A 27,098-nucleotide genomic window follows, 5' to 3' on the forward strand; every position below is an offset into this window, starting at 1 on the left:
TTCCTGCGAGAAGTCCATCTTGATGGAGGAGTAGATTCAGGACAGAGTCCCTTTCAGAGTCTAATTAGACATCAGCACCTGGGCTTTGAATCCTCCAAAAGTGGTGCCATGTCCTGGCTGCCAAATTTTCATTTTCAGGATTGTTTATGGGTCAAAGCCACCAGTGTTGTTTGCAAGGACAGCTCTTGCTCAATGTGAGAATGGTGTCTTTTTCATAGCCTCTTCCTTCTTTATGTGATAAGTTTTCAAAAGTAATTTCTCAAGGGCCTTTTGTTCCTATGAAAATTACAGGGCTGTGGGACCAGCACCATGATTAATTCTGCATTCTGCACATCATTTTACTCACTTCTGGCACCACTGCGACTAGTTACTTAGATTCAACTTCAACTTTGTCAAGGTGTAAGTTGAGTAATATTTTTCCTAATCTCTTTTTAATATTTTGAAGCATGGGATCATTGAAACCCAATTGACTTAATTTTAAGTATCCAGGTTGAAAAATATCTGGCCTTCGTGGATAGTTTTGACATAAATTTCATAAAAACGTTCCTTTAACCAAGTGCCTACTACATATCAGATGTTTGCCTACATGTGGGTCAATATGCGTAAAATGATAGGGGTCAGCAAACTCCTGGGGAGACTGAGAATATATTCTCCTGCTTCCATTTGGATGATAAATGTGAAAAAAAAAATTTGTGCTCATCCAGATGATCTCAACTTAGTAGAATTCCAAGATTTGGTGTCCAGGTTTGTATTGTGGTGAAGGCTGTGTTGGTACCAACCCCTTTAATAGCCTCGAAGGAGACCATGTTGGTATAAATGATACCTCAGCACTACATACATGAAGGGGATATGACACCATGGATGAAGATTTCTGAGTCATTTAAATAGAGCAAAGGGTGGGAGACGTGAATCATCACTGAGCACAAGAAACCACAGGGGTATTGAGCTGGAAATGATGGCATTCCCATTGTAAGCAGATGTGGTACACAGTTCCCACCCTTAGAGGTACCGACTTGTAGTAAGTGTAGTGGACGGTGAAAGTTGGCATCACTGTTAAAATGCCAAATAACTATAATAATGATGATGAGCCCTCAAATGATGGTCCACTGTGCTACAAAATCAAGAGCATCAAATGGACAAAAGTAAACATATTTTTCTATCACCTACTTTAATGTGTGTATTTTTAAGTAGGTTGTAATTTAAAAAGAAAACCTGCTTAAGTTATCTCTGGGGTCATTTGATCTTTACATTTGGGAAGTTGGCATGAATAGCCTCATTTTATAGATAAACTGTAGCTTAGGAGATGTGCTCAGCAAATAAGAAGCAAGCCAGAATAGAATTCAGGCTACCTAACCCTCACAACCTTCTACTTGACTTCCTAAAGCAAAAGATGCTTCCTTTCATAGGATGTTTGGCCTGTGAGTCACTTTGTCAAAAAATAATTTACCCACAACCGATTCACTGAAAGACCAATTTGCCAAAAGCGAATTAGTCAAGTATTTTTTTCACTGAAAGAAAAAAGCCACATGATCAATCGCCCAATTGATCAGACAATTATTTTCAATGCAGTCTAGAAAAATTTGCTGTCCCATGCAAAAAAAGGATACAGATAAGAGCATGGGCAGGGCTTGGAGTGGGAACAGGAGCAGAGCAGAAGTCCAAAGAGAGACTGAAGACAGCAAAAGAACGATTTAAAGGGAAGACCAGTCATTCATACTTAAGAGAAGCCTGGACTAACAATGCCGAGATAAAGTAGCTACAGCAAAGTTGAGGCAGAAACCAAGCTCTAGGGGTGTGCAGTGGATTCAGTAATGGACAAATTTATTTGTGGAGAATTGGCCGTTGGACTGATAGAAGGTCAATTCTTCTCTCGTGTGAAATCTCGATTTGGGGTGGGAGGCCCTCCTTGCTGGGTTTCCTGAGTTCAGTCAGGTCCTTCCTCTGACCTGAGAGGTAAACAGAGGTGGCAGAAAATCTGTTAGTGAATCTTTCCTCAAGACTCCTCTATCCTCACTGCCATTCTCTGTTCTCCATAGGTCCCTATTGTTGCCCAATGTGTCCTTTAGAATTAGTGTTCCCAAGGCCATTGAAAAAGCCTAGTGACGGCCACCAGCCTAGATGAGGGACTTACCCTGTTTCCCCAAAAATAAGACCTAGCCCAATAATCAGCTCTAATGTGTCTTTGGGAGCAAAAATTAATATAAATCCCAGTATTATGTATTATATTATCATATAATATCATATCATATCATATCATATCATATCATATCATATCATATCATATTATATTATATTATATTGTAAAGACTCCATCTTATAGTAAAATAAGACCAGGTCTTACATTAATTTTTGCTCCAAAAAACACATTAAAGCTTATTGTCCAGCTAGGTCTTATTTTCGGGGAAACACGGTAGTTATGGTGGAAAGATTAACTAATACAAGTGACAGGAGGTCCTTAGAAGAATCCATGGGTGGAGGGAGGAACTAGAATCTGGATTGCACAGAAAAATTTGGGGGACCCAAATTGGATTCTAGAGGGTCCCAATAACCCCAGGAGGAAGAGATAGCAGGAACTAGAGGAGGAAGTCCTATTGGGTCATTGTTGTTAGATTTTCCATTGTTTGGGTCAAAATGAATGGAAATATATCTGGACTCTTTCCCCCCCCCCCCCATTGACTTTCCTAAACTTCAGCGGGCTCTGTTTGGCTTGATGGTTTTCTAAAGAAATCAGATTAGCGTCTTAAAAGCTAGCCAGAAAAATAAGATGCATACAGATGTGTGCTACACTGTGATAATTTTATAGTGCCCAAGAAAAATTAAGACATACTCAATGCAACTGCCAGATAAATGATATCGAAAACAAATTCCCGTTTCAGAGAAAAATCACCTTCCATTTCTCAAAGCACCCTCCATTTCTAAGAATACGAAATCACATAATTTAATATCCATCTGTATTAGTTTCCTGGAGCTGCCATAACAAAGTACCACAAACTGGGTGATTTAAAATGACAGAAGTTTATTCTCTTACAGCTCTGGAGACTGGAAATCTGAAATCAAAATGTTGGCAGAGTTGGTTCCTTCTGGAAGTCCTGAGAGGAAATCTGTTCCCTGCCTGTCTCCTAGCTTCTGGTGGTTGATGGCAATCCTTCGTGTTGCTTGGCTCGTAAATGTATGATTCCACTGTCTGCCTCTGACTTCACATACTGTTCTCCTCTCTGTGTCTGTATCCAAATTTCCTTCTTCTTATAAGGACATCAATCATTGGATTAGGGCTCACCTTAATCCAGTATAACCTCATCTTAACTTGATTACACCTGCAAAGACCCTATATCCAAATAAGGTCACATTCACAGGTACTGAGGATCAGGACTTGAATATATTTTTCTGGGGGGGGAATTTTTACCCACTACTTCATTCAATACAAAACCACCAGGAACCATCAAATCCACTTTCTATACTATAACCAAGGTGTTTGTTGCTTTTAAAAAAATTAAAATTAAAATTCTCATTGAATTCTAATTTTTAAATGGAAAATTTTCTAATTGCAATAGTAATTAGCTATATTGCACTCTCAAATCCCACCAAAACAGAAGTAAGGGATCTTTTAAAAGTATAAACCCACAAGGACCTGGGGAGAGAAGGCATACTGCAAAATTTGGGAGGTTGTAAAGGAGATGGGCAAGTGCTTACTGTCTTAGCAGTCCAAGAAAGATGAATCCTAAGCAGAAGAGGGGAAAGTTGAAAAGCAATATGGTTCATATCTCTGTATCCCCAAAGACACTGGATACATGTGGAAACAGGAGAGAAGGGATTTGTGGAGAAGCTGCTTAAGAAGTAGTTAGAACTCCAGATTCTCTCTCCAACACAGCAGATTTGAATGACTGCCCTTCCTCCACCCTGAAAGAGGTTGCGGTTCTATTTTCTGGTGAAAGTTTCTGGACTAAAGATCACTTAGAGCAATTGAGGTCAGGGCTAGTAAACTAAAAATAGAGAGTGTGGAGACACCAGACATGCAAATGGGAAGAATCTGTTCACTGGAATCTTGTCACTCCTTTCCCGACAAAAAAAAAAAAAAAAAAAAAAAAAGCCTGCAAATACAGACATCAAGAGTTTCTCAAAGGAATGACCTAGTCAGATACTCTACAGTGAAGACGACAAACCTCAACCCCCAACCTTGTGGGTGGAGCTTCCAACCAACATCTTAATACTCTCCTAATACATGCGCAAACAGCCAATGGCCACCAGACATTTGAGGAAAGTCTCCAAACGAGAGATACGCAACAAAACAAGCAGGGGACAAATAAACATGAAGAAATGAAGACTGTATGGGGGAAACAACCTAATTAAAATCACCATCAGGGAGCTACTGCATCTAAAAAATGAGAATGGGATGCTACATAAAAGAACATTCAGAGTAGCCAAGGAGAGTTCTTAGAAACTAAAAATAAGGAAGGAGAAATGAAAACTTCGACAGAAAAGTTGGAAAATAATGTTGAGGAAACCTAAGAAGTTGAGCAAAAAACCAGAGACGGAAAAATAAGAGAGTAAAAGACAAGAAAATTAGAGGACCAATCTAGGAGAAAATGTTTCCATAATCAAAGGTTCTTAGGTTCCAGATGAAAGAAGGCTCACAGGAGGGAGGAAGGAGGATAGGGGGAGGAACGGTGGGGGGGAGGGATAAATTTCATACAAAGGAACAGTGATCAGAGTGACATCAAATCAGGACTTGAAATGTACAAGTATTTGTGTGTGTGGGAGGGGGAAGGCTTGAGGGCAGATATCATTTTTTAGAATGGGAGAGGACACTGGTTTGGAGGTTCTCCCATAGTCAACATGTTGGAGACAGGGAGATAGTGACTTACTGTCATACTGGAAGACTTGATTTTATTTTTTTAAAATCTCCAGAGTGCTTTAATAAATATATCTGGGTTGTTGAATTTGTCCAAACCCAATGAATACATTAACCATTAATGAGGTACTTGTGCCTCTTTGAAAGCATGGTAATAATCCTCTTAAAAGAAAATCATGCCTATTTAACCTCTTTCTTTGTGTGGAATGCTAAATATAGCATCTAAACTGGATTTATACTCCACAGTGCCCAAAGTGACTTAGCTTGCCACAGTCATAGGACACATTAGGATGTTTTCTAAACATCTAAATGGACTCTGAAAATATACGTCTTACAGGTTAATTCTAACGATTGGTTCGTAAGAAATGGAGAATCTAACTCTAAGAGTGGCAACTGGGGTAAAATGGGATCCTTTTGCCTTAATGGGTCACTGAACTCCATTATTATGCACCAAAAGGTGGCATAAGTATTTATTTATTTTGTTAACTAGATTTTAATTTTCATTAATGCAGAGTTTGCTGTTGGGACGATATGTAAATAGATGTTATTGAAGGGATTGAGACTGAGATAGACCAAATACTGATATCTTCCTAGTCAGGAAAGTGACCTTACCTTTTACCCTAAATGAATGAATGAATTTATTTAATCAACAATCAGTTAGCAAACACTTATAAAGTGATAGACGTAGTCCTAAGCACTCAGGATAGAACTGTAACAGCCCTGTGGAGTTTATCTTGTAGAGCAGTGCTATCTGTAGAACTTCCTATGATGATGGAATGTTCTATATCTGCACTGTTCAATACAGTAGCTATGGCTATGGATCGCTTGAAATGGGGCTCGTGCAGCTGAAGTTTTTCATATTCTTTCACGGTAATTTAAATGTACACAGCTCAGTGTAGCTAGTGGCTGCCATATTGGACAACACAAGTAGAAGAAGAGATTAATAAGAAACTGATTCATACAATTAATGAATTATAATTGTTGCAAGTGTTACAAAAGAGATGCCAGGTATGATGGGAACATAAAACTGGGAAATGTAAGTAACCTAATCTAAGGGTTGGCTAAGACTTTTCTGAGATTTTGACAATTGTGTTAAAAACGGAAGTGTGCTTGGGATTCACTAGGTTGGGGTTGGTGTTGGCAAACATTTTCAGGAAAAGGAACACCATGCTCAAAGGCCTTGGGGCAGGAAAAGCTTGGCACTCTCCAGATGCTCAAAGATAGCCAATGTGATGGAACATCGTGACAGAAGTGAGAGAGAGGAGGTAGGTTGCGGGGCTGGCGCTGGATCACATAGGACCCTATAGCCGTGGTAAGGATCTTGGGCATTATCTTAGTAGCATGAGAGACCTTGGAAGGGTTTTGAGCAGGAAAGTAACTTGATCCAATTACATTTTAAGTACTTTTCAGTTATACATGCACAAAGTTTAGAGTCAAATAAAACTGAAAGCAATGAACAAACAAGACAAATAAAAACTCATAGATACAGACAATAATTAGTGGTTACCAGAGAGTAAGGGGGGAGAGGGAGGTAAAAAAGGTAAAGGGGGTCAAATATGTGGTGACAGAAGGAGATTTGACTTTGGGTGGTGAACAAATAATGCAATATACAAATGAGGTATTATAGACTTGTACACTTGAAACCTATATAATTTTATTAAAGGGTCACCCCCAATAAATTTAATAAATTAAAAAAAGTTTCCAAAAAGCTCGCTATGAAAATCAACAGTTCCCTGTTTTGCTTCCCAGGTTTTCAGTCCCCTCCAGGTAACTACTACTTTCAACTCTTTCAGCTGATTCTCTTGGTCTTTTAATAATATGCAAGTCTTACTTTTTCTTGATATTTCAATTTAAGGCTTGGTCTATGCATGGAAGGTGAAGTTTTCACCCTTTCACCCCTACCCCTACTCCCAATATAATTGTAACATAATTTGGTTAGATTGATCGATGTACATTGTTTGTATTACTATGACTCTGTAAACACTATTCACAGAAGAACCATATGATGATATGCTGTGATAACTTTTCCTTTCACACAATATTTTATTTTTGCTGCACTAAGAAATTTTCAAGCTCTGATTTAGGGAGGTTCCTGGCAACAAAGAAAGTATTCCCAAGCCTCAAAAAAGCATCTGGGAAAGCAGAGCTCTTTCCTGCTCTCTTTCTCAATGATGAATATTTAGCTTCTGCCTTCTTTTTATCTGTCTCCTTTCTGTCTTGTTGTCCCACTCTCTGGAACAAAAACAACCAAAGGGTAGCCCTGTAGCATTTCAAGAGCAGAGACTGGCAGAAACATGTGCATCTGTGGTTACAGAAGCAAATGGACTCAAAGAATCAAGCACGACATGGAGTGGCCAAAGTTTAAATTCTGGGTCCCTAAAGGACCTTGTGCAAAGATAGCCCCCACTCCCCAAGACAGATCTTTGTCCTGTACCCACAATGTATGGTCATTTCAGGGAAAAGGTAACAATGGAGGGTATACTTGGATGACAGTTAGACCTAGGACATCTGAAAGGAGTTAAACTTGTACGATTAGGTAATGGAGTAAGTTGAGAGAACCATGGGGGAAGCTGTGGGGAGGGGACATAGTCACAACCTTAATAAGTGATGGCTAGAAGGCCAAGGGAAGATGGAGGCAGAGATTGGAATTATGCTGCTGCAAGCCAAGGACCACCTACAGCCACCAGAAGCTGGAGCATGCAAGGAAGGATTCTCCCCCAGAGCTTTCAGACAGAGACGCTTTGATCTTGGACTTCTGACCTCCAGAGCTGTGAGAGAATAAATTTTTGTTGTTTTAAGCTACGCAGTTTATGGTTATTCATTACAGCAGTCCTAGAAAACAAATACATATTGTAAGGAAATAGATAATGTTGGAAACGAAATAGATGATAATATTAAATGGAAAAACTAAACTACAGAACTCAAAATAGCAGGCATGTGCTTATAGTAAACAAATATGAATGTATGTCGAAGAGAAGATATAGGTGATTATATTTTCATAGGATATTTTTTTAGTAAGGTTGAATGAAAGCATTTCCTGTCTTACAAATACCGGGGGTACCAAAAAATGTATACACATTTTAAGAGATGTTCTCTATGTATGACTTTTCGAAGTTGAATTGAATTACAGTAGCAATGTGTAATATGATGTTCACTCAAAAGATGGCGTTAATCAAATGAATGCTAGCGTCATCATGCAGGACAGTCAAAGAAAATAATGCAAGCATGGTTGTCTTTTGAAGACCACAAGACCACTTTGAAGAGGTGTATGGAATTCAAGAACGTTGTGGAAGTACAATGATGGTGGAGGCGTGAGTATGCACCAGCACTTCCAACACGCCTCATACTTGCACGCATTCGTGGTAAGTTTGAGACACATGCTACTGTGTGTGATGGGCACAAGGGAAGATCCAGGAGGCCTGGCACAGCAACACGTCCTGCTGCTTCTGCTGTGGTGTTGGAACAGTTCACACACTCGCCAACAGATGTCTACTGAACAATGTTCACTGTAATCAGGAGTGTCTGGGCACTGATGGTAATCACTCTGAGCACGTCTTATAATTGCGGAAGTCAAATGTGACTTGAAGTCATCTTTTGTTATCGGTATGTATTGAGCACTACAATTTTGATGGATTTTTCACTTTCTTAAATTGTATATACAATTTTTTGGCACCCTCTGTATAATAAGTAACGTGGACTGTTAAACGAACCTGAAAATAATCCACATGGCAGCAGAGCCGGCTAAGACCCCAGCTACTTCTCACGCTGGTCAGTTTGATTTTTTGGCTTTTGACCCCAGCAATATTGTCTCACAAGTTCATTTTTAAAATTTGAGTACCCACCAAAAGGTTACCCACCTGCCCCTGCTCCCCTGTCATGGACTCCTGCCTATCTTTCAGAGCAGATGCACCTCTCTGGGTCCACGCATTGGCCTTTGTCTATAGCCAAACAAAATACTCGGTCACAAACTCTATTACTCCCTGTTTACCAGCCCCTCACCCTGCTCTTCCCACAAGCCCTTAGTAAAAGGTAAGGCAGACAGCATGTTATTTTTTTGGCCTAGTACCTTATTATTTTAAACAGCCCAGAGAAAGTGTTAATTTGAAGTTGCCTATATGGAAATCCACTATCTGTTTAACCTTTCTATTTCATGTATCTATTTAAAATATTTTAACCAATTTTAATAAAAAGACTTAACCATCCTATTTTATAAGTGATTTTTGCATAAGTGATTTTTGCATAAGTGCAAACGTAATTGCATAACTGATTTTTGCTAAGTTATAGAGAAATTTTGTAGTGGAGCCAGTCCTATATCTAAAAGTCCACATTATAATAACATATTTCCCTTTATCTTCCTCAAAATTATGGTGGTTCTTTGAAAAATAAAAAAGCAAGGAATAAAAAAAAAAGTGATTGCTAGTATTTATTGAGGCCTTACTGGACCACATTCAATCTGCACCACAATATTCTGAGCTGTGTTTTATTAAATGAAAACTGTGGCACAAAGAGAGTTAGTGCTGTGTGAGCTCACCTGCAAAGTGGGGGTAATCTGACCTCATAGGGTTGCTACAAGTATTCACTGAGTTTTGGTGTATGGTTACAACAATGTCTGGCTCAAAGTAAGTAAAATATACAAGCATTTGTTGTATAAAAACAAATAAATCCCCATTTTACAGATCACGGGTAAGAAAATGCATTCTAGCTTGGGTTCTGCTGCTGACAAGCTGTGGGACTTAAGGCAAGTCCTTAAGCTCTCAGGCCTTCATGATCTCATAAAGACCAGAATTTGTATTTGATAATTACTTGGATCCCTTTTAGCCATACGCTTTTTCTCACGAGCAGGATTTCTTTTTAACTTTTCCTTCACCTTTTTCCCCTGTGCTCATGATCTAGAGGTCTTAACAGGTGAAGAGAGGGGGACTGTGGAAAGGTACAGGGGCATTTTGGGTCATCTTGATGACAAGGGAGCCATACCGCCATTTGGTGGCAGGATCCAGGGAGGCTTGATGTTTATCAATCCATGCAGTATCCCTACCCAAAACGCTGATTGCTTCCCTATAGGAAACACAACCACCCTCAGAATGTTGGTGGAAATCATGATACAACTCACAGAAAAGCATAGGGAAGATTTTCTGTCAAAGCGATGGAGCCACATGGCCATGCAGCCACATGGTCTCATGGTCACATAGCTACCCAGCCATGCAGCCATGCCAACTATGGCCAGACAGCTATGCTTCCATGTACTCACGTAGCTAAACAGCCACACAATTATGTAGCTATGCAGCTATGCAGTCATGCAGTGAAGCAGTGATGTGGTCATTGGTGCATGCAGTTATGCAGCCATGCAACCACACAGCTAAATGCTTATGGAACCATGCCTGAAATCCCAGTTTTATAGCCAAGCAACAGCCCATCATGTTCTTCAAGTGCAAGATGGAATAACAAAGAAGGTATGTGCCTATCTTATCAATCTCTGAAAACATTAATGGAGCTTCTATTTCATGTAAGGCTTCCTAGGAGCAGACAATAAGCAAGACACAATTTTGGCCCCTAAGAAGCCCTCATTCCTGTGAAATGGAGAATCTGTGCACATGTACACAAGGCTGACCATAGCAGTGGAAATAAGGACAAAAAGGAAAAAAATATAGAATGGGGATAAGAGAAACAGAGATTAGTTCCAGGTAGGGACAACCTAGGAAGGTTTTGCAGAGGGGGTGGTTTTGGGGTTAGACTTGTACAACGAGGAAGTGTGAAGGTAAAATTTTCCATCTGAGGAGACCCCAAGGTTAAAAACAGAGATGCAAGAAGAGGGCAGGCCTAGGAAACAGTGAGGATTCAAGAGTGTGGAACTGGTAGAGACAGAAAACCCAGGCAAGAGTGGCCAAGGGCCTGGAATGCCATGCTGAAATTTTCATCATTTGTGCAGTAGGAAATGGGGGTCATGAAACGCTTTGGGGCATGAAAGTGACAGGATCTCATCCATGCTCCAGAAAGAGTCTTTGGCAGGAGTGTTAGGAATGCCTGAAGGAAGAAAAGGTCAGAAGTAAACGAGAGGCTTAGAAGTTCCAGCAGGGGTACCTTGCTTTTCACTATCACTAGAACAAAGCCCAAACCCCTACACATCTGACCCACGAGGCCCTACATATTCCATCCCCCTACACAGACCTTCTCCTACCAAATGCCCTTCTCTCAGCTCCCTCCAATCACTTTGGCCTCTTTTTGTGCCTCAGTGACATCAGGCTCATTCCAGTCTCAGGGCCTTTGCACTTGCTGATGGCTCTTCCTAAAGCACTCTGGCCCCTAACGTTCACAAGGCTGCCCCAGCTTTTCACTTACAGTTTGACTCACTTCCCATAGAGGCCTTCCCTGACCACCTAATCTGTTATCCCCCCACACTCCCATCTCCAGTTACTCTCTATTGCATTATCTTGGTTTTTCTTCACGGTGCTTGTCAATATCTAAAATAATCTTGCTCATGTATTTCTCTGCCCATCACCATTATCCCCAACCCAAAAGTAAGCTCCAAGAGCAGTCCTGTCTGTCTTGCTCACTGCTATAATATCTAAAACAGTGCCCACCCTACAGTGCATGCTGAAAAATATTTGTGGAAAGGAAGGGAGGAAAAAAAGGAGGGCAGTCTCTGAGAAATACATAAAATTCAAGTTGTGGTTTAGGGAGAGAGAAGCATGGAACAATGAGGGAGGAAGGGGACACATGCCTAGCCTTCAAGACGCCCCACATCCAGGAAGGTCAATGGGAGGGGATTCAAAGGTGGGCATTAATGAGGGTCTGAACTAGGGCCACACCAGAAGGTGGCTACAGTGAGCTGAGAGGGAATGCACGGTAGGTGCGGCAGAGAGGTGGAAGGAGAGGTTACGTTGTTTGAAGGTAAGTCGAATTTGAGGCACCTGGCTGACAGCAGTCAAATGTCTTGGCAGCAATTGGAGATGTGGATCTGGAACCAGAAGGGAGAATCAGGGAGCCATTCACTCAGGAATAACTGAAGTCAGAGGAGTGGATGAGGTCTGCAGGAGAGCACATGCCAAACGAGGAGAGAGAGCTGGGGAAAGGGGTGAAGGGGAACCATCTGTGGGTGAGGAAGGGGGAACCATGAAAGAGAAGCGAAGAAAGGAGGAGGAGGAAGAGAAGACATGAGAGTTGAAGAGAAACTCAGCAGTGGTAGAGAGAGTGAAACTGAGAGACAAGGTCAATTTCCAAAGTGGGAGGAGGGTATGGGCAGGGGAGATTAGCCAGACCAATGGTGCTGAAAGCTGCAAGGAGGTCAAGGGCAATGAGCTCGGGCTCTGCATTCACAAGATCACTTTTTGTGAGATTCATAGGCAGAAAAATATTTTGTAAAACAATCTACTGCGTGTGCAGGGGGTCCATCTGGAACCATCTGTGTCACCCCTGTGAGACTTGGGGGAAAAGGGAACTGATGCAAATACGCTAATGCTCCTGAGGCTTGCTAGTCAAGTCCTTTGTTTATGACCCAGGAGTGTCCTGTCTTACCAGCTTCCAAGAAACTGTCAAGTGGTACCTTGTCAGGTAACAACTCAGATCCTTTGCAGTTCTTAAAACTGCCATGCTCTTCTAGAACCTTTCCATTCTTTCATCGAGGGGTGAAGTGTAATCCCTTCCCTTTAAATCTAAGCAGGCTTGTGACTCACTTGTAAACAGCAGAATGCAGGAAAAGTGACACTGCGTGACTTCCAAGGTTATGTTAAGAGAGGCAACAGAGCTTCTGCCCCTTTTAGCTGGGATATGTACTGGCTCTGAGAAATTATGCAAGCAGACTGTTCTGAGGCCACCATGCTGAGAGGAAGCCCAAACTAGCCTAAGCAGAAAGACCATATGGAGAAGCCCTGGGGCTGTACTAAGAGAGAAAGTTGCCAAGCCAGCCCCCAGCTGCCTCATCTGACAGCAAAAACCCAGCAATTTTATTCACCAAATAACTTCAGGGACTTTTTGCTCTTCAAAATATCTCAGTCATCCTCAAAGGATGAAGATTTGCAACTACTAAATCTGGTTAAAGAACAGGCCTAGCTAGAGATGTGGACAGATTGTATGCAGAAGGAAAAAGGCAGTTTGTCCATAATCACACGAAAACGCAGCAACCATACTCATAGAGGTGCACATTAAAACTCAGCTACAATGTAATCAATAACGTTGTAAAGATTTTGTAGGGCATCCGATGGACACTTGTCTCATTAGGGAGACCACCTCAGGGACGATATAGATGCCCGATCACTGCACTGTACACCTGAAGCTGAAGCTGAACAATAATGAACGTCAACTACAAGTTTGTGTGTGTGTGTGTGTGTGTGTGTGTGTGTGTGTGTGTGTGTGTACTTACAAGAAACGGAGTACAACATTAAGAATAGAGACAGTGGAAATGTAATGGCTCTGTGAGATGTCAGAGGGATAGTGAATGGGGGAGGGGGTTCACACAGTGCGAGGGATATAAATGATAAACGTCTAAGTATTACTTTGTCTTGTGCACCTGAAACTAATAAAAAATTTTAAAAAACTCAGCTACACTTTCTTATCTATTAAAGTGACAAAAAATAAAAACAAACAAACAAAAACAATCCAAAACCCGAGTTTGACAATATACTCTATTAGCAAAGCTATGGGACAACAGGCACTCTCAAACAGTGTTGGTGAGAATGAAAAATGGTACAAGTCTTATGGGGGGGAATTTGGCAGTATCTAGCAAAATTACATTTGCATTCAGCCTTTGGCCGAGCTGTGCACTTTTAAGAATCTACCTAAAGATACAGTGACAAAAATAAAAAAACACACGAACAAGATTGTAGAGCAAAAGTTTAGAAACAACCCCAACTGGCCATCTGTCGGAGGCTGGTTTAATAAGCTACACATATCCACACGATTGAGTACTACATAGTACTCATAGTGACTCACCTAGGACAGGAGAGGGCATGGGCTTGATGTATCGTCTGTGGCTGCTTTGGTGCTGAAAACAGCAAAGCTGCAACAGAGAGCATGTGGCCCACAAAGCCTGGAATGTTTACCATCTGGCCCTTTACAGAAAAGGTTTGCCAACCTCTGATCTAGGACCTCTCTTCTCTAGGAGAGGTCCCCGGGCCAGCAGCATCAGTATCACTTGGGAGCTTGTTAGAAAAGCAGAGTCTAGGACACCCCCCCCACCCCACCCCCACCCCCCGCCGCCCTAGACCTCCAGAATTCTACTCTGCACCGACCTAAAGAACCTGTTAAACTGTTAAACATGCAGGTTTTCTGGCCCCACCCGACACTACTATCAGAAGCCCCAGGGGTAGGGCCTTTGTTATAGGTTCCCCAAGTGAATCTAACAGATGAATAAGGTGTATGTGTGGTCACTGCCTGTAGAAGGTGCTGTGGTGCCTCGTGGGAATCTCCCTGCAGGACTGACACCAGATCTTCCAGCTGCTGGGAGAGGTGACAACCACTGAAGGCTCATGCGTGTGTACCTCTCTTAGAATTGCCCTCTGTGGAAGGCAGTGGCCCGACCCAAGGCCACTACCCCTTGCTGGAAGTAGCCTGCATCTGATACGTGGTTGATATAGGGGGAACCACCTCTCATTACAATATCTGAAGGGCCACCCCAGCTCCAGAACTCCCCAGGGGATCAGCTGAGGCCCCTTCAACAGCAATTCAACCTCTTCCTCTGCCCAGTCCTGCCTCCCTCACCCCTCACAGGTGTTCTGTAAAGCACTCCCCAATAAACGCCCATCTCAGAGTATTCCCTGACACTGTCGTTAAGTGTATACAGTGTGACAGCAGAGATAAGTAATGGCCATAAATAAAAAAATTTCAAAACAACCTAAGTGTCCTAGAAGGTGAGTGCTAGAAGGGAACAGATGACTGAGACGGATATGTTGGAGCTATAGGGCTCTCAGAGGTGGGGGCAGGGTGGGGGATGGGATAAGGTGCTTTAGACAAAAGGCAGCCCGTGAGTCAGGCTGAGTGGAGAGGCTAGACAGGCAGCTAGTGCAAGATGAGGCTAGAGAGAAAGCCTTAAACGCCAGGCTAAGGCATTTGCATTCAGTAGGCAAAGGGAAATCATGAAAAGCTCTAAGCAGGAGAATAACATGATGATTTCCAGCTATGCTTCAGGAATCTTCATCTGCCAATGGTGTGAAAGGGATTGGAGTGGCAGTGACTGGGAGTAGGGGGACCAGTCAGAAAGCTGTTGCAAATGTCTCGATGAAAGGTAATGAGGACCAGAGCTAGTGATCAGTTAAGGGGCTGGCGTAGAGGGAAGACCACAGGGCTCGAATGATCCAGAATGATGCAGACGTGGTTTCCAAACCCCTCAGCCACAACCTGCATATCACCTCACCTCTCTGACTCCCCCATCTGTGAAATGGAGACAACAGAATCAGGTACTAAACATGCAAGGCCTGGCACATGCCAGGCACGCAATTAACAGAAGTCACGCTCACGAGGCAGTGGCTATATTCATCTGTGTTGGCACACACATCCCTTATCACCCCAGCAAGCAAATCGGAGCCTGGCTGCTATGAAGACTGTCCTTGAAAAGTGGTTATTCGTAGACATAATAATTTAATGAGGCCTCGGTTTCAAACATGCCTGTTGTTTATTGCGGTGCTTAAACCTGAATCGTCCCTCTTATGAAGGGTGTGCAGGCGAATGCCACTTCCATTGTAACTGCTGCATGCTCTGTTGTTATGACAACCAGTTTCCCAAACAGCCCTGCAATTTTCTACAAATCCTTTTCGGTTTCCTCATGCCCTCAAGTCCACAGGCCCTAGAAACAATAGCAGGGTGATATTTTTGAGCTTCCACGGGAACTACAGTCAACGCTTGAAATTAGCCCATTGGCTGCTGCTTCTCACACAGAAGCCCCAGCCTGGGCATCTGCGTGACTCTGTGCAGTGAACCTCAACAAATGTTCCCACTAATTGGAAATTGGTGCCACAGAATATCAGCTGACACATCAGTTTCTGACTGGCACTAACTTTGCAGGAAAATGAAGCAGAAAACCAAGGAATGTCCACCAGGCATCTCGTGTACACATCACAGAGTCTGATGTCAACAGATCATTCTAAAAGATTTATGTTTAGGGCATTGTTGCATTTTTTCTAAAATTAGTTCGATATTCGCACTTTTTTTCAGCAAATATTCACTTTATGAACTCACTTGACACATGGGAATGTTAAAAACACAGTTTCTGTTGTTGTTGGTGTTGTTGTTATAAAATCTTAATACCCCTACTTATGTCCCCATGGTTTCTAGGAGACCAACCTCTTCCTCTGCCCCGTCCTGTCTCACTTACCTACTTCCCTTCTCTCTGCTGACCTTCTCTCCTGTCTGACATAACCTCAGGACGAAAGCTGCAGTCACCCCGCTGGCAGCCTACCCAATTATCTGCTCTCCTCTTTCTTTTTTTTTTTTGCCAAAAGGATCCAATACTTTTAGGGTGGCATGTGTCCAGCTAAAAGTCTTGATTTCCTAGACTCTTCCAGTCAGATAGCCAGTAACAGAGTCCTCCTGGCCAAGGAGATTCAAGTAAAGCTTACTGGGTTTGGGGAAGGCTATTGTTTCACAGATTTAAAAAAAATAAAAGACTACTTTTTTATAAAAAAATAAAAGAAGGTGGGTGCTCCTTCTCTTTCTTCCTACCTAAAATAAGATGCTGCAGCATCTTGCAACTGTGAGGATGAAATCCACATAGCAAGAAAGGCAAAGCAATAACCTCAAAGAGCCCAGGTCCTTCATGGAATCCTTGAGCCGAGCAGCTGCCTACCTCCAGACTTTCTGCAACAATAAACCCTCTACTTGCTAAGCCACATTTGTCTGGTTTCTGTTCATGCTGCCAAACATGATTCCTCCCTGATACAAAAGGTGAGGAGGGTTCTCTTCATCCAACAAATATTCATTGAATGCCTGCTCTGTGCTGGGTGCCATGCTGAACAAAGAAAGGAACGAGACAGTGACAGTCTGTGGTGTCAGGAAGGAAATAGCCAGCCAGTAACTCAGTAAAGTTGGTCTCTCTAAGGAGGTGACATATGAAGTGAGAGCTGAAGGGTGAGGTGGCGTCAACCACATAAAAAGTGGAAGGAGGGGGAACACATTGTAGCAAGTGCAAAATCCTGGTGACAGGAAAGTGGTGGAGGTGTTCAAAGGACGGAGGGGAAGCCAGCATGGCTAGAACATGAAGAGGGAGAAGGAGAGGGAACAAACAGGATAAACAAGGGGGAGGAGCAGCGGAGACTAGGTCATGCAGGCCAAGGAAAGAGGTTGGAATTTTATTCTATGTATAATAAAATGAAAAGCTACCAGAGGGTATTAAATAAGAGAGTGACCGGATATATGTTTTTAAAAGCTTGTGCTCCCTATGATGTGGCGAATAATCTTCCAAGGGCAAGAATGGAAGCAGACTATTGCAGAGGGCGAAGTAAAAGATGGCAGTGGCCTGGGTTGAGGTAGGGCCAAGGGAAAGGCAGAGTGGACCTTTGTCCTGATAGAACTGCCTGTGATGTCTTCTCCTGTGTTACAAGGAACAACGTCCTCAGTGCACTTAGAATCCAGATTTGAACAGATTTGAGGAGAAGATGGCAAAAGATGTTTTTAAAATGCTGAGGTGGCAAGAAGGATGTACAATGATAAACTCATTAGAGGGAAAGGTGGACAAATTCACAGCAAGTCTTTTGATTTGTTTTAGTATTCAGAGGGAAAGAAAAGGACAGTGTTGGAAGCTATTACATTGGAACTGCCGCAGCATATTAATAAGGAATCAACAGAATTGCTAAGAGGTGGTAAGAACACTGAAGTCCTAGAGCCTGAATTGCTCTTAGATGCAATCACCAACGTCATGACTTTCTCCAGCAATGCCAGGCAGCTCAGAAACGGGGATGGAAGGAGCAGAGGGAAGGGTGGCCCCAGGTCTGTGATTGGCATGACGAGCCCAGTGCAACATTGAGGAGGTGAGGGGCTCCTGAGAGCTTGGATGGGCAACATTGAAACAGCCCACCCTTCGTATTCGTGAGCATATTAATTCTTCAGTGATTCCCATCCTACACTGTGGAAACTGAAACCCAGAAAAGTTAAGAAACTTGCTCAAGATGGCACAGCTGGTCAATGTCTGTTGGTAAAGTCTAATTCCTTAACCACTGAACTATACTATCTCCAAGAAAAATAACAAGGAAGATGAAGATGAAAAGAGCAGGGAAAGGTCCAGGGACTGGAGTTCGTGATGCGTGTGAGAACCTGGCTCCCTGGAAGGGAGGACGTGTATGAAGTTGTAAACAGAGCCCAGATCTGGCCGGGTGGTCCCGTGGGTGTGGCTATACCGAAGGGTGGTACGGCAGCTTGGAGGAGACCGTCAAGAGGCTCTGGGTTGGGCTTCTGGGCTGGAGGGCGTCCGGCTGGCAGCCACTGACTTGGCCTTGCCCAACTGCCCACTAACATGTCTATGAAGGAAGAAGAAGACCAAGAGTCACAGCAGCACCCCAGATCTAATAGAAAACCTAATCTCAGAATGTGGAAGAAACTCTCACCACTCATACGGCAGATGGAGCTGGATTAAGAAAAATCTACCCAAGTTTCTGGTTTTGCTTCATCACACAGAAGCCACTGGCAAGATGTAGGCAGACATCACCTACATTACTCCCATCTGACAGAGAGACCCAGAGCTGGAAACACATGAGGCTGTACCAACCAGAACACAGGGCAGCCAAGTGGCATGACTTCAGGGACATGTGAGACTCAGAGAGCTGGTACCTACACACACAAACACATACCACACTCACTCGCATCACATACACACCACACATACCCACACTCATACACACTCTCACTTATACACACCCTACGTACACACACTCACACACTACGTACACACAGGCCATGTTTCTATATCCATAAAGTGACCGTAAATTCCGGAAAACAGCTGGGCAGAATATAAAACAGCATGATCAGCCTGAGCCAGTTGTGAAGGGGGGTGGTAAGACAGGGACACAGGGGGAATTATATACAGTGGAGTCACAATTTGCATTAACCTGGTATGTGATTCACCCGAAATCAACTTACATTTGCTCAGTATTGAAACAAAATAAGGCAGAAAAACCCCTTCATTTATCCATGGCCTTTCCCCCTGTTCTTCCTCCATTCAAACTAAACTTTAGCTCCCACTACCTGCAGCTATTTTCACAAACACAAAGAGAAACAAAAATGTTTTCTGTCTTCACTTGTGAGATTCCAAGCAACTTAAGAGATTCTCCTATACCCCTCCAACTTTAAACATAAGCCCCGGAAGATGTGGCATGCACCTTAGATACTCAGACACAGGACCTGAAGGATGGAACCTAAATGCTGACCGAAGCATTGCTTCCTTCTGTGTACTTCCCTGTACTTTCTAAATCTTCTGTGAGAAACATGCATTGCATTTGAAACCAGAGAAAATAATATTCTGCCCAAAGACCGTGATGTTCTGAGCACCCCCTGCAGCCCTGCTCAGGCACCCAGCACAGGAGGGGCAGCGTTAGCCACAGGGCGGCAGGTGTCCCATCAAGGACGCCCGTCCTCAGCCGTGTAAATGCTAGCGGGAGGGCCCCACTCCAAGTGATTCATATTTTCAAGAAAGCCAAAAGCAGATGGGGTGGAGGAGGGTACTAAATTTGTGCTTAGCAGTTCCAGTAAAACGGACACTGCCCTGAATTTAGGAATAAGAGACCTGAATTTTGATCCAGGCTCTTCCACTTCCTAGTTGGGTGACCTTGCTCAGTCTCTTAATCTCACTGAACCTGTTTCCTCATCTGGTAAATGGTTATAACTGTGGTTTATGAGGTTATTTTAGAGAGTTGTGTAAACTAATGTCCAAAAGAAAAATTCTCACATATAGTAGATGCTTCATAAATGCTATTTCAATTTAAATGATAAGGAAATAGACCCAATCACAAAAGGAAGTGTGAAGTAGTGACAATAGAAATCCTCTCTTATTATTTTGAAATGTTCACAGTGTTTGTGCTCATAAACATATGTTTGTTTTCTAGGGCTGCTGCAGCAAAGTACCACAAACTAGGAGATTGAAACAACAGAAATTTACGGTCTCACGTATTTGGAGGTTAAAAGTCCAAGATCAAGGCATTGGGAGAATTGGGGGCTGTGATTGGGAGGATTGTGATTCTGGGGGCTGTGACGGAGAATCCATTCCATGCCTCTCTCCTTGCCTCTGATGGTTTTCTGGTAACCTTTGGCTTTCCATCGCTTGTAGAAGCATCACTCCAATCTCTGCCTTCATCTTCACATCTCCCTGTGTGTATCTGTGTCCAAATTGCCCCTTTTTAGAAGGACACCAGTCATACTGAATTAGGGCCCACCCTAAGGACCTCATTTTAACTTGATTTCCTCTGTAAAGACCCTATCTCCAAATAAAGTCATATTCTGATGCACTGGGAGTTAGGACTTCAACATATAAATTTGGGGGTAGGGCACAGTTCAACCCTTAACCACATGCTAAAGGAGCTTTATCTCCAGAGAGATAGAGGTGGTTGGGAGGGAGCAGAGTGGGAGGAGAGCACATGAGGAGGTGAAAGCTGCTACTAGCTAAACTGGAAGGAGCTATACCCCAGTGTGGCTCAGGGCAGAGCCACCCAGGCTCCTCTACAGGAAGCAAAGGTGACATTCAGACTGGCCAGAGAACTTCTGTAGAAATCCTGGATGGTATAGGATTTGCAACAGAAGCCAAATAGTCTTCTGAGAGTGGCTAGAAGCCATGGGCCTGACATGGAAAAGCTCCTGGGATGAAAGCCCAGGCACCATCAGCCAGGAACAACGGGTTCAGACACCCAACTTCACTAAAGGACAGAACGGCCTTCTCAGGAAGAAGGTGCTGTGAGTCATGGAGGCACAGATCCCAAGGGGAAGGTAGGACCTCCAGTGCCCAAGCCGGAGGGATTGCTGAGTGCAGAATAAGCCAGGAAAAGACTCCTTGCTGACTGAAAGGGGACTATCTTCCTCCCACTGAGGCCAGAGCATGGAACCTTAAATTCATCTCTGGTTCAAGTAAGAGCTTTATCTAGTGTCCAATGAAGACATAATTCCGATGTCTAAAACAAAATCATCTATGATAAAATTTCGGAAAGAGAGTATAAGACAGACAGACAAAACTTAATTTGCGTAGTGGGATTATTCACCCACTTCTTCATTTGTACAATCATTCAAAACAGGTGTGGTAGATGCCAGGCAATCCTGCTGAGAGCTCACAGACTCATAAGAGAGCCAGAAGCAGGAACAAGCCCCGCTGTGCAATGTGACCGGTGGCTATCGCTGGTCTGGACAAAGTCTCTGAAGAGCCTGTGGCAGGACGTGAGCCTAGTCTTCCCAGGAGACAAGGGCCATGAAAACAGGAGATTTTCTAAATCTTTAGAAGCTGCCTAGGTTTGTTACCCTCTATTTTTCGTAGTGATTTTTGCAAAACAACCCTTTTAACAAAGAGGCTTGTGTTTGGCAAAAGGGACTATAGAGAGGTGGGGATATTTTCTTACCATGCAACCAGTCAGGTAGATAAGAACCCAAAAAGGAGAAAGAGATGGAACTTTTGAGGAAAGAAAACGTCATCTCTGGGGACTATGGAAAGAAAGAAATGGACACACAGAAGTTTTAGGAGACTTATTCATTCAAGAGAAAACACTTGAGGTCCTACTATAGCTGGCACAGCATTGGGCTCAGGGATACAACAGTGGGCAGAAAGACCCCTTACCTAAATAGCAGAGCTTGTCCTTCTCAAGGGGCCGACATAAGTCAGTGTGGGGACAGAGCCAGGAGTGCAGTTTCCAGGCTCTCGGCCTCACGTGGAAAGGTGCTGGCTCAGATAGTAAATGGCCATCAACTGTGATTGGATGGCCATCTGCTGTGGCTAGTTGGTCGTCAGCTATAACCAGTGAGCCATTAGCCACTAATATAACTGCCATGGCTACACTAGCAGCAAAATGGGGACTAGCAAGAAAATGGTGGCTGGCAAGCACAGATTGCAGTTAGCACGGCGGAGCGTGGATTGCGGATTGCAGAGAGGTGGGTGTCACCAGCAAGAATATAGTGGTATGACTCCCCTATCTATGGCTCCGTGGGTGTTCCTTTTTGGCCTCACCGTATCCTGCGTTCTTATGTGGGGAGCGGGACCAGAGACCCCGCATGACATCCTGCATGACAGTCAGTAATTATTTCAAAATATAACCACACGTGTAACAGGTATATAGAAAGAACTGGGGGAAGGAGGAGGCTTAGCCATCAGGAAGCCCCAGGTAGGCTCTCCACAGGTACTCTCATCTCAGGGAAGGAAACAAGATAGCCTTCCGTCACCCGTCACCGCTCAGGGCTGTCGAGGTCTGCAGGAACAGGGCCACTTCCTCGCTGGGCTCCTGCAGAGGTCTGTACACATACTAGCCCCTCCCCAAACTGCTCCATGCCTGCACTCCTCCCACACCTTTCCCTCATGCTGTTCCAGTGTGTCCACCTTTATGTCTGTCTCCCATATATTATAACATTTTGAGGTCAAGGAACACAGCTTACTCATTTTTGTGCCAAATGTATATTGAATGAACAAAAGAGCAAAATGTCTTTTATCTTTGTCTCTCAACATAGGGAACTAAAGACCTGGAATATTGTCATCATGACACTATCAAAATGAATCGAGGTCAGCAAGTTTAAACATGAAACTAAAACAAAATTAACGTTAACAAGAATAAATACAAAAATCCCAAATTTGGGTTACTGAAATCAATAGTACAAATGCAGGTTTCATGGGGGAAGTGGGGAGGAATCATTCAACAAATAGTTATTGAGTGCCATTTGTATTCCAGTCACTGTTCCAATTGCTAGGTATACGAGCAGTGAAAACACAGACAATGTCCCTGATGTCGTAGAACTTAAATTTGACTAGAAAGGAAGATCTAAGGGTTTTAACTAAACACAATCTTAATGTGAGTCATCAGTTAATATTGTCGACAACAACAGGAAAATAAATCAATCCTAACCTGATTTTATCTGCATCAGGAGATGTTCAGTACCCACATCTTGTATACCTCATGTTGCCTTATGCTGCTCAGCTGACACCAGTAGCTTGAAGCTAACCATATGTCCCCTCGTACCAAAAGGGGCTCTGACAAAGCAAACAGTGTGTTTGGAGGAATATGGTTAAGTCCACAGAGGTCAGAGAAATAATTGAAGGAATTACATGTGTTTTCCTTCACTGGAGGACCAATCGTGAGAGGAGATGAAACAGCAATCCTGAAATATTGAAAAAGTTGTCTGTGCAGACTTGATCCCAAGGGCCCAGAGTTCACCAGGTAGAAATTATGAGACAGCAGAAAGAGTTTATCACAAAGGTATGAGGAGGCTTCCTTCCTTAGAAAAGAGATATCCCATCTTCAGGGATGCTTCAAAAGAAAACTGTGCTGTTTGAGATCAGATTAGACTATCAAAATCAGATTAGACTCGGAGTCCCATCAACTGTAAAATCAAGAATTCTATACTTAATCACCTTTTAATCAGGAAGGCAGTATTTATTTATTTATTTAAAGATTTTTTTAATTGGGAACAGGACTTTATTGGGGTACAGTGTGTACTTCCAGGACTTTTTTTTTTCCAAGTCAAGTTGTCCTTTCAACCTTAGTTGTGAAGAGTGCTGTTCAGCTTCAAGTTGCTGTCCTTTCAGTCTTATTTGTGGAGGGCGCAGCTCAGCTCCAGGTCCAGTTGCCGTTGTTAGTTGCAGGAGGCACTGCCCACCATCCCTTGCAGGACTCAAGGAATTGAACTGACAACCTTGTGGTTGAGAGCCTACTGGCCCATGTGGGAATCGAACCGGCGGCCTTTGGAGTTAGGAGCACGGAGCTCCAACCGCCTGAGCCACCGGGCTGGCCCAGGAAGGCAGTATTTAGGAGTGTGGGCTTTGGATTCTTGTCCTGGCCTGGGACAAGTTACTGCACAGTCTAAGCCTCATTCCCTCACTTATAAAAGAGGGATGATAGTAATAGTTCCTATCTCATCCCAGAGGTTGTGAGGATTGAATGAAGTGGCACATAAAGCACCACTGCTACAGGGCCTGGCCCTTGGTAAGTCATCAATACACGTCAGCTAATAGTAATATTAAGTGCTCTTCATTTTATTTGTCACGTTTCCATTTATTTAGGTAAATCATTTTGCTGTGAGTCTCTAATGCCACAATCTTCATGTCACATTTACTAAAGCAATTATTATAGCAATTTAAAACTATAAACTAGACGCACTTTGGAGAGATTTGAAATCTTTTATTCTCTAGAAAAATGAGAAAAAAAACACAGTACAAAAGGGGATGTTTAAGGATGTAGTTGAAGGGATCTGTGTTTAAATCAAAGTGAAGCCAGGAAGCTATTCACGTATGGAATGGCTAAGCTAGGCTGGGGCATGGCAACCTCAGAGTTTCCATTTCTTCTGGGGAGACTCCCATCAGAGAACAGAAGTAAAAATCAATCCAGCAAACTGATTTGATGAGGACTAAATCATGTCAGACCAATTTAATTTCCTCCTGTGACAGGGAGACAGGCTTCGGTGACACAGGGAAGCAATGAATATCAGATACTATGGCTTCAGTCAAGTCTTTAATTCCAGCCTACATAATCGCCAAATCTAAAAACGTAATTGAATTCTGCTGGCTAGTGGAAATGATCTCCAAAGATGCTCAGGATGCCTTTTTGAGTAAGGAGGAGGAGACCAGAAGCGCTTTCCTTTGTGGGACTGTCAGAAAAAACAGGCCCCTGTTCCCAATATTTACTGAACACTTGTCAGGTGACATGCCCTCCATCTGGATTGGACTGAGAGAAAATGAAGTGAGATTTACAAGCAGAGATGATTAAACAGGTCTTTTTGGTAGACATGTGTGTGGTGTTGAGGTGGGAGGGGCACTACAGAAGAAATGGAACCTCTGAGCGGGGCCTGGTGTTCCAGCGGAGTACAATTGAGGGGACTTTGTAAAGAGAAGCTGTGGGATTAGAATGGCACTTTGAAGAATCTAGATTAAACAGATTCACTTGGGAAAACTTCAGTAGCAAGGACTTCAATGAAGAGAGAAAAGCGGGAGGGAATCTAGGAAGAAGTGACAGGTATGAAGGATAAGTTTAGACAGAGTGCATATTTATTCAAGAAAACCTTCACAAAACCCCAACTAGGGGTCATACATGTGCTCCCCACAGTGCTAGCACAGAAGACATGGAGATGATGAGTCTACTCCATCCTCATAGCTCCTGAGGTGAGGGTGGCCAGAAGCAAAGTGGCTTCGATTTGACACTAAAGGAGAGTGACCAAGGACCCAGAAAGAAAGGCACCTTGAAAACAGAGAGAACTGGGAGTAAGAGCTATGAATACTGTCTGTCTAGACTGGGGCAATTTAACTGAGTCCCACCTGCCTTATATGGGTGACCTCCAGAGACCCTCTCTAGCTCTAGAATTCTTGTAATGAGAAATTTTTGTGATTTTACAATCTGGACTCTCCTGAATCCAGCCTTTCCTTTTCTCACCCACCAGAAAAGGGTTGATGGGAATGGGGGGGAAAAATGGCATTCCAGCTTCCTCTCACCAGACAGTCACTGTGGGCCAGTAAGTGCCCCCCAGAAGCCTGGGACTGAGTTCATGGGTACAGCATGGGCAGGGATGGGTGAGGCAGGGAAAGCAGGGAAGAAGAAAAGAATAAAGAACTCTGGCTAATTTCCCAGGGTGGCTGAAGCCCAGGAGATTTGTAGTTTTCTCAAATGACCACTCTGACTAAAGATGTCAGTTCCCAGTCTGAAAACCGCATGGGAATCAAGCCAATTTTATAATGCCTTGCACCCCCAGGGAGGCCTTGATTTCATCTTGATCTTCAGAAATGTCCCTCTCCCCTGAGGCTGATGGAAATTTCTAGGGAATTAAAATGATCCTGCCCATCTAAGAGTCTTGCCAGTTTTAGGCTGCCGTCCTATGACTGGAGCTGAGCCCTTCCTGTGAACCATGCAGGTCTTCAGGACCACCTGCCTGGCAGGGCTGTCCCATGTTTGGCAGGGTATCACAAGTGAGTATACTTGTCCCAAGCCCCACCTGTTGCAGGAACCGGACCTCATGATGCATGATGGGCTATGACTCAGGATGACAGGGTAATAAATGGATAAGAATTGGAAATGAATCAATATGTATATATTTAGCCATCCCATAATAACTCTCTCATACCCATAAATAGGTACACATACACTCACCTCTTATCTTTATTTCCTGACGCTGTACTTTGTTCTTTTTCATGCTAGACCTTTTTAACCTTATATCTTTGGAGTGCAAATCTGGCCTTGACTCTGCTGAGTTACACACCTCCCTGGGAAAGGCTGTTCCATCTAACATTTTACCAAGTTCCTTTTGAAGGCTTATGTTTTATCGTCATTCGGATATTGACTTCAGCCAACACATCATTTGGAAACTTGCTGAAAGCATCAGCAACCACAAAATAACCGTTCTGATTGCTACTGTGAGTCAGAAAAAATTAGCGACAAAGGCAGTGTTATGCCTTGTACAGTTTTCACTGATATTTCTTGCTTTAAAAAAAGGTGAGAGTGGGAGAGAATCACAAAGTTCACGTGAAAAAGGAGCCAGCTTTAGCCCTAAAAGATGGAGAGACCAATTCTGAAGTTTAAAGGGACAGCTCTTATTTCAGAGGCATGGATTTGGGACTGTTGATCTTTTCAGAGTAGTTCACATTTATTTCCTCTTCCTTACAATATACATTATACTTCAAATTCACCTCATTTTCTACTTTAGATTTCATTACTCAAAAATGCCAACAACATAAAGCGGTCAGGAAATGGTTAAAACATTTTAACCTAAGTGTTGATCTGGCTTTTGACAACATGCCTGTAATAAGTAGGGAGACTTTGCCTTTTAACATCACCAACAGGTTTATGATTAAAGGGCAGTCTGTGGCAACAGTCTATTTTCATCTCTATCCTACAATTATTAGCATCTGCTAAAATAATAATAATAAACCTGATTTTGTGACTGGAGCAAAAAGTTCTTTGCATATCCTTCTATCAGGTTTCTGCTAGAGGAGTAATGACCTAGGTAAGAGTATTTAATTTATAGTCTTAATCCACTTTTATGCCCTGTCTCATATAAAACATTTGAGGCACAAGGGGGTAGGGAGGGAAGTCCTTCACTATGAAACAACTGCTTGAAAAGTAAGCTTAAGTGCAGAACTAGTATTGGGCCAGCCGGCATTTAATTTGCC

General features: G+C 43.0%; 1 protein-coding gene across 1 annotated transcript in view; it reads right to left on the bottom strand.

The window, feature by feature from the left end:
* The window catches only part of BAALC (BAALC binder of MAP3K1 and KLF4), a 78,048-nt gene that overhangs the window by 49,967 nt on the left and 983 nt on the right, over nucleotides 1-27,098 (bottom strand). The gene's annotated exons all lie outside the window — the stretch shown is intronic.

The sequence above is a fragment of the Rhinolophus hipposideros genome (genome assembly GCF_964194185.1).
Source record: "Rhinolophus hipposideros genome assembly, chromosome: 13".
Taxonomy (NCBI): Eukaryota; Metazoa; Chordata; class Mammalia; order Chiroptera; family Rhinolophidae; genus Rhinolophus; species Rhinolophus hipposideros.